The 14,122-nt window shown below is 41.4% G+C and overlaps 1 protein-coding gene across 3 annotated transcripts in view; it reads left to right on the top strand.

Annotated features, from left to right (window-relative positions):
* Positions 1-244: 244 nt before the first annotated feature.
* Positions 245-14,122, top strand: part of LOC143267237 (disks large homolog 5-like) — a 38,050-nt gene continuing 24,172 nt past the window's right edge. The window contains exon 1 of one of the 3 annotated variants that reach the window (XM_076544266.1): positions 245-494. The gene's annotated coding sequence lies outside the window, so the exon portion shown is untranslated. The remainder of the gene's footprint in view (positions 495-14,122) is intronic. The other 2 variants (XM_076544268.1, XM_076544267.1) reach the window with 2 other exon arrangements.

The raw sequence follows: 14,122 nt of genomic DNA on the forward strand, positions 1-14,122 counted from the left end.
AAAAAATTCATTCATTCATTCATTCATTCATTCATTCATTCATTCATTCATTCATTCATTCATTCATTCCTTTGTTTATTGGCCTTAAGATGAGAAAGTGCAGCATTTCACTGTCATTTTGAGAAACCCACCAGAAAGGGGATTTTTTTCTTTTTTGATTAGCGTGCCCTGGTGCGTTTTAAGCACACTCCAGTAGGTGGCGGCGTAGCGGGAGGTCGCACAGCAGCAGGTGAGAAGCCTCTCTGGACAGACCCCGGGGCAGAAGAGGAAGCGGCATGTACAGTGGCCGAGGGACAGCGGCTGCTCCCTGAGCCCTAAATCCAGAAGCGCCCGGGAAGCTGCAGCGACAGTGGTTTCTGTAGTCGGAGCCCGAGAAGGGCGCCCAGCAGCCGGCACCATGGTGAAGGAGCAGTTCCGGGAGACGGATGTAGCTAAGAAAACGGAAGACGCGGCCTGTGGTGGAGGCTGAGGTCCCGGGTCCCAGAGGGTTCCAGGTGAGGGACAGTTGTGAAGGGAGCGGAGAGAGAAGTTCCAGGATGGGATTTCAGATCTTACCGGGTCCCCGAACTGCAGCAGAGAAAGTGGGAAGGACCGAGCAGTGTCAGAACGGGCGTCCTGAGCCAAGATGCCACCTCCCGAAGCCCCGCGCTGACTCCTCTCAGGAACTTTTCCCTGGCACGAGGAGACAGTGTGTGCTGACCCGAGGTTGTCAGCCAGAAAGTGGGTTCACAGCGGCTAGGTGGCAGGCTGAGATCCAAGCTGCTGTTCCGGGCCCTCAGCTTCACAGTTAATTATTAAACCATAGACCTTCCTTATGAGTTTTCACTTTTTTCCCCCGTACCAGACCAGGTTTATTATTAAAATAGCTGTATATGAAGAGTCACAGGAAGAACAAAAACGGTAGGCACTGTCCCTAGGAGTTTCTCCTCTTCAAAATACAGCTGCTCAATTCAAACGAATTCCCCAATGTGAAGTGAATGCCTATATATATTTACTATACCGTTTCTAGTACGAAGAGTATATAGTATGAAGAATGATTCGAACTGGACATACATATTCACGTGGTGATACATGCCTGTAGTCCTAAGATTTTCAGAAGGCTGAAGTGGGGAACCGCTTGAACTTACAAGTTCAAAGCCAGCCTTTCAACTCTAGGAGATTCCAGCTCAAACAAACAAGCTAACAAGTTTCCTCTCCATCACTATCAGAGATCACTTTGAGTAGGTCCTCCAGTCTACACTTCTTTATACTGACACAACTGCTGGCTTCTGAATCCTTCTTCTCCAAGTTCTGGCTTTCAGAGGCTTCTTTAATTTTTTTCTTTCTTCCTGGCATCATTTTGTTGCTCACTGGCAGCTCCGCAGAGCGCCTCCTGAACTCTAGGGGTTCAAGAGGAGATGTAACTCCTCAAAGTGAGGAACGAGCCAGGCAACACAAACAGCGAGTTTTCACTTTGTTTGTTTGTTTGTTTGTTTGTTATAAAGGCAGATCTGTTCATTTTTAAGGAGCATGAGAGAGTTTTGAGGCCAGTGCTGAGCACTGAAGATTCCTCAAGAATGCAGCATTTGCTGCTTGGTGTAGTGGAGAGCAGTCACATCAGCCATGGTTGCGGCAATTGCAAGGACACACAGGGGATAATGGGAGCACACGTAATGTGGTGCTCAAACATACCTGCAGGAAAAATACCCGTATACATAAAAAATTAAATGAATATTAAAAAGGGGGAAAACAACAATTAAAATGAGATACAAATGCAAGTCAGGGGCTTATGAAATGGCTCAGCAAGTAAAGACTAGTAAAGCAGGAGCTCTTACAAAATTTTTTTTAAGGCAGAGATACTCTGGTGTTGAGAGATGGAAGGCAGGTAAGTAGGTAGATAGATAGAAGGATGGATGGATAGATAGATAGATAGATAGATAGATAGATAGATAGATAGATAGATAGAGAGTAGATAGATGGATAGATTTATAGAATTATAGGCCTATTATCCTGATGAACCTATAAATACAAATTTTCAATAAAATATATGCAAATCAAGGTCAGGATCACATCAAAAATATCGTCCACTGTGGTCAGGTTGTCTTCACCTCAAACATGCAAGGATAATTCAACATACACAAATCAACATATTTATTCCACCACATAAAATGAACAAAAGACAAAACAATATTACCCTCTGAGTATATGAAGAAAAAGGCTTTGTAAAATCCACTTTCATCAATAATAAATGTCCTGTAGTATCTAGGGATATATAGGATATGTTTCAACATAATAAAGTCATTGTACAACAAGCCCACAACAGCATCATGCTAAATAGAGAAAAACTCAGAGGAATTCCAAAAAAAAAGAAGGAACAAAAAAATTCACTCCTTTCTCTCCTATTCAATATAGTACTTGAACTCTCAGCAAGAGCAATAAGACAACTGAAGGAGATAAAGGGGATATAAATGGAAAAGGGAGAGTCAAAAATGTCCTTATTTACAGATGATATAATTCTAAACAATTAAAACTTAAAATTATCAGAAATCCCTTAAGTCTGATAAATATATTCATAAAAGTGAAGGATTGCAAAATTAACACACAAAAGTCAGTGTCCTTCCTGTATACCAATCACAAACATACTGACAAAGAAATCAGGGAAACAGTTCCACTCACAAAAGGCTTAAAAATATATGACAATACATTTTATATAAGCATACTTTTTTTTGCTTTTCCATATATTATTCAAATGAACTATTAAAGTGTTAGCATATATCCATATAAGCATATTCTTTTTTAATTCTGATCTTAAGTGAAGGAAGGGCTGCTCAGCAGAAATCTTGACAAACTCCAAACCCTATGAAGTTTCTCAATTTGGAAATAATCTCACTTTCATTTGTAGGATGTAGGACGAGCAGATAATATGAAAGAAGCCTGGTCAGTGCTCATTGTGAATCTAGAATGCAGAGTCACATCTTGAAAGAAAAAAGTATTCCCTGTGTGTTCTCATAAAAGGACAAAACAAGTCCTTAGCATTCTTTAACCCAACACTAGGAATAAGGTAAAGAATTCAATAGAGCGTCCTCATTCCCAAATACTCTTCCATGAAACTGTTATACAAACAATATGCCTACACAGTAAGAAATCACTCTCAGAAATTAACAAAGGAAAAGCTCTGTACAAAAAACCAAAACCATGAGGCTAACTGTGGCTAATACCCAAAGAAGAGCTGGCCTCCAGTTGAGGATGTCCTAACTCGTATACACACCTTAGGCTTATTCTTTCCACAAATGTTGTCTGTCATCCTTAAATATCCCAGGTTCTGGCTCAGCTTATATTTTGAACAATTTAAGCTGACATAGGAGACTGCCAGTCTGGACACTTGGGCAGATGGCAGATTTACATACAAAGATATTATACAATACACCGTGTTGTTCTTTTCGCATAGTTTCTACCCAGGTTTATCTTGCCAAAGCATAATGATTGTTGTCACCCTGCTCTGCCCCCTTGAGCAGTTCTTTGTTATGGGGATGAGGCCTAACTGGAGGTCAGTCTTGGTGAATCAACATTTAGCAGAAACTTTCTCAGCAACCCTAAACTTCAATTATGGCACACAATTTTCTCTCTTGGGTTTCTAAGGAGCCTAGTTAGTACACTACTTCTCTTCCAGTCAGCTTGGAGGTAACACCCATTGATTAAATACTACTTCATGTAACTTAATATTTCCTGAGCAAGTTATTAGTAAATCCTTTATAGCTTCAATTTTGCTACTTCTAGTTTCTTGTCCATCAAAACTACTCTCTCCAACTCTTTTTTTTCACATACATCCAACATATAATGTCATAGGATATACATTACCATTCAAAACGCAGGGAAGGGAGCATAGTGAGGAAATATTGCACCAAAGCAAGACCAAAACCATCTGGGCAAACTCCAAACTCTGCATCTCTTTGTCTGATGTCAGAATGCTCTTTAGGTCTCCAATGCTGTTCAGCTTTGTTGACTGCAACTCACTTCTTTCTCTTGGGCTGGTGCCACTCATGGTTAGCAGCTCTCCTCGACAGGTATCCTAGAACTCTGGCATCTCTAACACCTTGGGTAATTACAAAATTCGAACTGCCCTACATTTAGGATGCACTCCCGATCTTCTAGAGTCCTCCAAAGGGATTGGGTCACTTCTCTGACTTTGCCCTCTGCAGTACACATAGCTCATCTTCTAGGCCCAGCTGGCTCCACTCCACTGCTGCTGCTGTTCTTAGTAGTCACCCAAGATACTGACATCTCCAAAACACTGGGATCTTCTGCTGCAACTGGGCTGCACTTTAAAAAGAGCAGTGAAGCCAGAACTACAGGAGTATTTGGCTGGCCTTGCACAATAGTTGATATTTATTCAGTGGCCTCTTCTTCATTACCCTTCACAATTTCATTACCGTTGGAAGTTATACCAACTCAAATTCGCAGAATGGCTGGAAGAAAGATGCAGCTGTTTGCCAGAACTCAGCACTCCACTCTAGATCAGCCATGTGGCCATGATGGCTTTCTCACAAGTGATATTCTCTAATTTAAAGAATAATTATGTTGGGCTACAGATTTGCTATTTCCAAGGATGACTTGGAGTTCATCACTCATCACTTGATTTGAGTAACCATCCCAACATCAACCATCTATTGAAAAAAGAAACTCTTCAAAGAATGACTTCTCACTCTGTAAGAAATAAGCTAGAAACACCAAAGTAAAAAAAAAAAAACTCTAATGGCTGATACTGAGATTAAATTGTGTTCAATATGGGATCTAGTGGCTTACTGCAAAAACCAGACCCAGAGAGCTGTAGAATTACACACATGCTCACCATCAAAATAACTTACATGAAACTGCTTCTGGCATAGATCAAGAGGTTAAGATTAAAAAATAAAAACAATGGATTGAACCTGCACATTGCATAGCTCATAAACTTGCACACACTATTGTTCTGCAAAAAAGACAACTGCAGCAAAGAAAAATGGCCCTTTTGCAAACAAGCCTAAAAGTAACCCCCAAAAAGAAAAAAAAAATAACATGCATATATGTATAAAGTGTTACTATTAAACACAATGCTATCTTTAGGGGGGAATTAACTGCATAGGTTAAAAAAGAAAAACAAAAAACTATGTGCAACATCTTAAGCCAGTAAAGCACCAAAATAAAAAAAATTTAAAAACCCACCAAAAATCACTTTTCATAATGATTAACATAGAAGCACAAAATATGGACCATAAGTCAGGAAGCAATTACCTGGACAGATACAATGTCCACTGTTGAAAGAATTTTTCTTCAATTTAAATGTCTTTTCTCATCTCTAAAGAAACCTTAAAGTGCTAACTTGACTTATATAAAGCAGGCAAATTCTTCAAGTAATTTGCTACACCAATTTTTATCAGCCTAAACAAGGAACTAAAAATAGCAAGTGAAGTGAAAAGGGCAGAACACCCGACTTGTTCCACACAGGTAGACACCCTGGAGAACGTCACCTACCATCCCGCCTTTCTTCACTGCACTGCACAAGCTAACAGATTAAGTATCTGTTTTCTTACCTTAACTCCCTAGGATTTGCTAAGGTTTTTGCAAGTCACTAGGTAACACATACAGTCCTAAGGAAATAATGTCACTTAAAAATCAGCACTGGACACTAATTAAAGCGAGCTTGTGTGTGTCTACTGCCTTAAACTAAAAGTGAGGCATTGCTTACAAACTGTGACTAGCCGCCCTCCACCGGCCGGTTCACTACTCCTGCCCCTCGGCTGCTTTTTCAAGGAAGTATACATTAACCAGATGGTGATTGAGGTGCTTGCTGTAATCCTTTTCCTTTCTGAAAGACCGATCACAGAAAATACAAACAAACTCTCCCTCGGTTATTTTAACTGCCAACCTCTCCTTCCCACTTTTTGAACTTGCTTCTTGTGGCACTGGCCGAGCCCCATGCAGTCCAGAATCATCACTTCCCTCGGACATATTATCACTCAGGTCACTTCCATCATGGCTGTGGATGCCTTCATCTTCATCAATGTCCGGTGACTCGTTTTCAGCCAAAGTGATAGGAGGCGAGGCCGTTATGGTTGGTGATGTTACAGGAGGCACTGGTGACGCCAGTTCGGCTGCTGAGGCTTTCACAGGGACACTGTCTGGGTTCTGCTCAGTATCCACTTCCATTTCACAAAGCCCAGCTGAACCAGTCTGACACTTAGCATGTAACGTTTCACCACCTGACCCATTTGAGTTTTGTTCCGAGGATAAGACACTGGTAGATTCCTTGGGAGCAGCAAGCGTAACTAGACTCTTGCCAGCTTCCTCTGTTCCCACTTTCTTGAGAGGGTCCATTTTATTTCCTTCCCCATCACAGCCAATTTCTTGGTCCTTTGGGTGTCTCATCTCTTCTTGAGTTTCCCTTTGGAAAATCCTGTGCACGCCTGCTTCCCTTCAGAAGCTAGCTATCTCTAACAGGCACTAAGCCAACTTCAATAAGGACTTGCTCCTGCTGCACCACCTCATTCCGCATGCCCGACTTCTCCTTGGTACTCTCTTTTCGGGGAGAAGACCTTTTGGTGACTGGTTTCACTTGAAGAGGTGGCTCCATGACAGCAGGAGGCTCCTTCTGAACAGATCCCATGTGAGGAGGCCCTGTCTGAGCAACTTCCACCTGAGCATGGTCCAAAAGACAAAGCAGCTTCTTCTGACAATGTCCCAGCTGAGACTCCATGGGAGGAGGCGGCTCCATCTGATCAGGCTCCATGGAGGAGGCAGCTCCCTCTGAGCAGGCTCCATGGGAGGAGGCAGCTCCATCTGAGTAAGCTCCATGGTAAGAGGCTGCTCCATCTTTGGAGGCTTTGTGGGAGGAGGTGGCTCCCTCTGAGGAAGCTCCAGGGGAGAAGGCAGCTCCCTCTGAGCAGGCTCCAGGGGAGGAGGCGGCTCCCTCTGAGGAGGCCCCAGGGGAGAAGGCAGCTCCATCTGAGCAGGCCCAGTCTGAGCAATAGCCATGGGAGAAGGAAGCCCGGGCTGAGTAGAGCCTGTAGGGGTGACCACCACCTGAGTGAGCGCAGGACCAGAAGAGACCTCCTCCTGAGCCAGCTCCATGGAAGGAGGCTCTGCTGGAGCCGTCTCCTTCTGCGTCTCCTGAGCAGGTCTGCTGCCTTTCTTACATGTTTTACCTTTTTGAGGTTTCTTCTTTGCACCTTTTTTAATGGATGTATTTTGCTTTTTATTGTCCCCCTTAGTCTCCTCTGTCTTGCTGTTATCCTTTGGCACCTCAGTACTATTTTTGGATTTGCTTTCCATCTTTTTTTTTTTTTCCATCACGGGCAATTTATTTTGTTCTATTCATTCACAGTTAATACAGAAAATACTTGGAAACATTTCCATATAATGTTTGACACAGAAATCATCAAATAGAAGTATACAATGTTGACAGGAGGCAGTACATTTATAATTTATAACCCCAAATGTATATATAAATTAGAAATGGAAAGATCTACAAATGAAATTATGAAGGTTCACCAAAGTCATTTAATCTGTCAGTTTCTCATTCATTTTTATGTCTTAATAATATTCTATTGTATGAATAAGCCACATTTTATTTCTCTCCAGTATTTGATAGCTATTTGAGTTGTTTTAACTTTTTTACTATTAGCAACACACTGCTGTAAACCTTCATGTACATGTTTCATAGATGCACATTTTCAGTAGTTTGAGGATATATTCCTAAGGGTAGAATTGTTGAGTAACAGAGTAACAATGTTTTGCATTTTGACCAACCACCAAACTGTTTTGCCAAAGTGGCACACCATTTTACATTCTCACCAAATCCTTGTTTTTAAGGCTCTGATTTTTGTACAAAAGCATTCAATCATTCTGTCAGACCAAACCAGTAAAAGTAATTTATAGTTCAGAGCTGTTCTATTCCATTTACTATGCAAAGCCATTCTTGGCGTTTGCAACTCTCAGCCCTTTTGAGTATTCTTGCAGTGTTCACCTTTTCCTCCACCACTTTTTTTCTTCGTTTTTTCTGGTTTATTTCTATCTATTACAAATGTATAAAAAATCCTCCATCAATGCTGCTGATAGCAGCAGAACCTTGAGAAATATACCTTTGGTTTGCCTCGGAAAAGGAACACATATTGCACTGTAAAGTTTATAAAATTGGCACAAAACATTGTGATAATGTTACAATACCAGTTTTAAGAGTTCAGTGACTAATGGGGAGCCGATGGGATACATGCAGAACTGTGAAAGCGATCTCACTTAGCCAGCTGTACACGTAGACTGTAAATCTACATTCAGATCATTTCTGAACTAAGACTATCATCTCAGTTTATCTGTTGAGGTCAACCAGGAAACCCTAGAATATACCTTGATTTTTGCAAAAAAACAAAATAGGGGGAGGGGTTTCTTCAGCATTTCAGTCCACAAGTAACAGTATCCTAACAGGCAAAGTGTTCTCTCACTGTCAACATAGAATGAACTGCTGCTGGAGGTCAACTTGGCCTTTAATTTGCATTAGGACTTACATGCATAGTAGTCCAAGTTGTTGACCTCATGACTTTTAAAAGTAACTCTAAAAAAGTAAAATGGCCCTTCTTGGAAGACTAAAGAAAGACATCCAGCCACAGTTGTAAAAAGTCTCATCAAAACAATATACCCTTTTATGAATTACGCCTCAATTAAAAAAAAAGTAGCCCCAAATAAGAAGCAGCTCTGAAAAAGAAAATATAACTTAAGATATTTGAATAAAACAAGGTGAATACAGGTTCAAAAGTAATTAAGATACATTTTCTTGAGGCTATCTAGAATTAGGCTTTAAAGAATTCTACCATTTCAAGTTTACCACTAGTTACTAGATACCTATTTACAAACAAGATGTTCACCTTTTTTGTTCCTTTATCAAGAGAAAAATCTACCTTCAGACTCTGAGGGTGGTGATGGGGAGGGACTAGAAAACAAGATTCAAACAATCCCATGTAAATATCACATTTTTCAAATGGAAGAACTCCAAACTCACTAGAAGTTCCAATCACTAAGACACTTTCCATTGAAATGATTTAAGTACAACTACATGGCACCAAGGTTTAGGCCTAATATAGGCCTGACAACCAAGTCCTTGTTTTCTGGAAGAAAGGCCTCAAAAGTCCCACTCAATTCCACATAACAATACTTCAAAGATCAATTAGATTTTCCTTTCCTTAATATTTTTGTTTTTGACTTCTAATCTTAAAGACTAGATTAAAACTTAGCTCATTTCCCAGAAGGCATTGCTTCCCTTTGCTCTATGAAAGAGTCCAACAAGACCTCTTCCTCAAAACCATCTAGCCCCCAGCCTCCAGCCTGTGCTTGTGATGCATCTTTCTCAACATCCTGAAAAGGTAATGTAGGTAAAATATGCTCATAAACATTAAAACTAGTTGTTAGAAAGAAGTAACTAGCTTTATAATTTAAGTTTTAAAGCATAAATACTTGCAGCTTAATCTGCACTGACAATGATTGTCGAAGCCTAGAATTCAACATTTACAAATTCTCATTCACACACACAAAACACACTATTATCACACAACTTGTGTCTTGAGAGAATCTTCTGCTTTTTAAATCTTTGGCCTCCCAGTCAATCCCAAGTTCTACCAACTTTTCCGAGTTCTGGTGGTTACCTGGACCACTGAGGCATTGCCACAAGACTTCTTCTTTTCAAACATCCTTTTTCTCTAGATATTAGGATAGCTACACCAGCTTGTTTCTTCTGTAGTGTATGTTGGTGTGGGATTATCTATTGCTTGATTTTTCATGGATGTGTTTAGCTTCTTTGGGTTGAATTTTCCCTTCTAGTGCTTTCTGTAGGGCTGGGTTTGTAGACAGGTATTGATTAAATCTGGTTTTATCCTGGAATATTTTGTTTACTCTGCCTATGGTGATTAAGAGTTTTGCTGGGTATAATAGTCTGGGTTGGCATCCGTGGTCTCTTAGTGTCTGCATGAGATTTGTCCATGATCTTCTAGCTTTCATAGTCTCTATTGAGTAGTCTGGTGTTATTCTGATGGGTTTGCCTTTATATGTTACTTGGTCTTTTTCCTTTGCGGCTCTTAATATTTTTTCTTTGTTCTGTGTGTTTAGTGTTTTGATTATTATGTGGCGAGGGGACTGTTTTTTTGGATCCAGCCTATTCGGTGTTCTGTAAGCTTCTTGTATCTTCATAGGTATTTCTTTCTTTAGGTTAGGAAAGTTTTCTTCTATGATTTTGTTGAATATATTTTCTGTGCCTTTGAGTTGGTATTCTTCTCCTTCTTCTATCCCTATAATTCTTAGGTTTGGTCTTTTCATGGTGTCCCAAATTTCCTGGACGTTTTGTGTTAGGACTTTTTTGTCTTTAGTGTTTTCTTTGACTGACAAATCTATTTTCTCTATCGTGTCTTCAGTGTCAGAGATTCTCTGTTCCATCTCTTGCAATCGGTTGGTTATGCTTGTTTCTGTAGTTCCTGTTCGTTTAGTAAGGATGTCTATTTCCAGCATTCCCTCAGCATGTGTTTTCTTTATTGTCTCAAATTCATTTTTCAGATCTTGGAATGTTTCTTTCATCTGTTTAATTGCTTTTTCTTGGCTTTCTTTGATTTCTTCCCATTTATTGTTTGTTTTTTCTTCCATTTCTTTAAGGGAGTTTTTTATTTCCTCTTTAATAGAGTTTTTTGTTTCCTCTTTAAGGGAAGTTTTTATTTCCTCTTTAAGGGAATGTTTTATTTCTTCTTTAAGGGCCTCTATCATCTTCTTAAAGTCATTTTTAGGGTTGATCTCTTCTGTTTCTTCTGTCATGGTATATTTAGGTCTTGCAGGTGTAGAATCACTAGGTTCTGATGTTGCCATATAGGTCTTTATGTTGTTGCCTGTATTTTTGCACTGGCGTCTACTCATCTCTTCCTCTGTGCGGTGCAGGTGGTGTCTGTGTCTGAGAGTGCCTCTCTTGTTCTAATTTTTAGTCTTGGTTTAGTAGGGGTTCTTGGTTAAATTGGTGCTATTGGGCTGTTTCTTCAGGGACAGCTGATTTCAGTCAGTGAATTATATACTTATGATTCTGGTGATCTGGTTTGGTGGCTGGGTAGTGCCTTCTTCTGTGTTCCCAGGTCACATTTTGTTCATTTGTCAACTCCTCAGCTGAACTTGTTTCTTCAGACTTCAAACTGTAGGCATCTGAATCCTCTCCCAGATGGGTTTCAGCTGAGCAGGGTAGTCTCACCAACACCTCCAAGTTGTTGGGTTTCACAGGATCAGCAGTTGGGCCCTGGGTTGTCCTCAGACGGAGTGTTCAGATTCGTTCTGGTTCCAACCCACAGAGATAGCTTCTTCCCCAGGTATTGGGGTTAGGGGCGTCCCTGTTCCAAGCTGCATCTGCTTGTCTCCGTCTCTCGGCCTGTCTACCTCTGCGGCCTGCTGCCACAGGCCTACCTGCGTCTGCTTGTCTCCACCGCCAGGCCTGTATGTCCCTGTCAGCTGCCACTGGGTCTGTATCCAGATTGTTTTTTATTTGTGTTTCTAGCTAATCTCCTCCTACTCATGAAAGCAAAGACTGGTATCTCATCCTATAATAGCCATCCATGTCCAAAAAGGGCCACTAAAAGTCATCATGACTATGTGATCTACAGATGACTCACATGTGATTTTGATTATTGTTACTCCTTCCTTTCACACTCTAAGTGAGCCTTTTTCTTATGAGTATTAGTGAAGTGGGGGATAAGACTGTGATGGCTATTCTTGGTTGTCAACGCAAATGTATCTGGATTAACAAAAAACAAAAACCAGAGGGCACACCTGTGGGCAATCTCTGCTTTATCTGAAGTATGAAGACCTAATTCTAGTTTGGATCTTTGAAGGAGGAAGTCACAGCTTTAATTCAGATATTTAATCCAGATGAAATCTGGACAACTCCTTTTGTTGGAAGGCCTTGAAAGAATGAAGCTCTTACTCTTTCTCTGCTTGCTCTGGCCTTGTTAGCACAACTATTCCTTGACTGGCATTAAAGCCTACTTCTTTAAGATTCTAGCACATACTGCAGACCAGCTGAGACATCCAGACTTGTGGAGTGCACATCTACTGGATTCTTGGACTTTCCATTCACAGCCAGATATTGTTGGATTAGATAGACATGGCCTGTAATCCATTCTAACAAATACCCTTTCCATAGAGAATCATTGTATTACTTCTGGAGAATGCTGGCTAAGACACCAGGCTTGTAAAGAGGATATTCTAGAGCAGTTAGGGTCTCATAACAGTCCCAGCTCACTTACAAATTCCCAATAATAAACTTCCCTTAATCATAGCCTTCCCCAGATGCTTGCTCACTTAAGAGAACTCAACCCTCCTCCTCGATAATCATGACCAAATTCTTTGTCATGCTTTATTTTTCATGTTATTGGGTTTGGATGTGAAGAGTATAAGTGCAAATTTTAGGCAGTGTTTATAAAGTGAGGCTTCAATTCCATATGGGTGAATTCCTGAAAACATTCTTATGAAGCAGAGAGAAATCACTAGGTTTGGATTGAAGATGTACTGAATGACTTCCCCTGTGTCACAAGAGAGACTCCTGGAAATTAAACCACAGCTTCTGGTCAGTTCATGGAGAACTAATTAGCAAGCAGGCAAAGGCTGTGCCCGATGACATCAGGAGACCCTTTACTGTGCATTCTATTGTATCCTAGACAGCTCTTGGAATCCCAGTGATGTCAGTAGTGTTGTAGCAACACTGACTGCCTTGAGGTCATTTGTTCAGTGACCACAAGCTTGGCCTCTAGACATGCTTTCCAGACTCAGAGGTCTGTTTGGCAAAGGGAATGGACAGCATGGAGAGAACAGAGTGAGGCAGAAGGAAACTGGTCCTAGGTCTCCCTGGAAAACATGGAGAAAATGGTCCTGGGGAAGAGGCAGTGAGTTTTTGGGAAGGGGCTGGGGAGCTTTCTGGATGTGGTGGGATTCAGCTTTCAAGAGAGAGGGCTGAAAAACTGGGAACTTCTTCTCAGGAGGCAGAGAGGAATTAATGAGATTTCTGTACCATGACTGTGTTTCACAGCCATTGGAGTCCTTTAGTTATGTGCCAGTGATAATAGGGAAAGGAGAGTACCCTGGAAAACCTAAGGTTCTCATACTTGACATCACAGTCACTAGTATGGCATGATAGATGAAGACATCATGGGAATAGGAAGAGTCAAGGTGCTAGGGAGGCTCTCAGGAATCCACAAGGATGACCCCACCTGGGAGAGCTGGCAGCGGTCTAGAGGGTGCCTGGACTGGGCTACTCTGGTGACCGGTCCAGTGAATACCCTAACCGCCATCATAGAGCCTATGTCCAGTGACTGATGGAGGCAGATGCAGAGATTCATGGCCAAGTGCCAGGCTGAGCTCCAGGAATCCAATTGATGAGAGAGGGGAGGGATTTTTTTTTTTTTGCTGGCACGGGACTTCGAGGACATAATAGGAAGACATGCAGAGATGACCAGCCACACTAGTGTAAGCCCCTAAACTGTAGACTAGTGGCTGTTGAGCTCCCATAGGACTGGAGTAGGCCCTCTGGATATGGAAGATAGTTGTTTGGCTCGAACTGTTTGGGGTCACCAAGGCAGGGGTTTGGAATCTGTCCCTGGTGCATTGGCAGGCTTTTGGGAGCCCGGTGCCTGTGGTGTAATGCCTTGTGCAGCATTAGTGCAGTGGGGAGGGTCTTGGACCTGCCTAGGCTCAGTGTGCCTGGCTCTGCTGACTCCCTTGGGAGACCTTGATTTGGGGGGTGTGGGGCTGTGGGGTGGATTTGGCAGGAGGTTTGGGGGCATGGGAGGAGGGAGGAAGGAGGGGATGGGATCTGTGGGTGGTATGTAGTATGAGTAGAAATTTTCTTAATAAAGAAAAATTTTAAAATATTAAAAGAAAAGATTTCTCAGATCCACAAACTTCACCCAGATTGGATTCTTATTAAGCTATGGGCTCTGAGTGAAAATCAGGTAGTGTGTTTCCCAGTTGTGGTAAATACACCATTTAAAAAAAGGGTCTTAGCAAATAACAGAGGTCCTGCTACTGTAATAATGCACTCAATAACGCATTCAGTTGACGAATAAATGAAATATATATGAATGAGAAAGGCACATGAAAACAA

This window comes from Peromyscus maniculatus, chromosome 9 (assembly GCF_049852395.1).
Source record: "Peromyscus maniculatus bairdii isolate BWxNUB_F1_BW_parent chromosome 9, HU_Pman_BW_mat_3.1, whole genome shotgun sequence".
Taxonomy (NCBI): domain Eukaryota; kingdom Metazoa; phylum Chordata; class Mammalia; order Rodentia; family Cricetidae; genus Peromyscus; species Peromyscus maniculatus.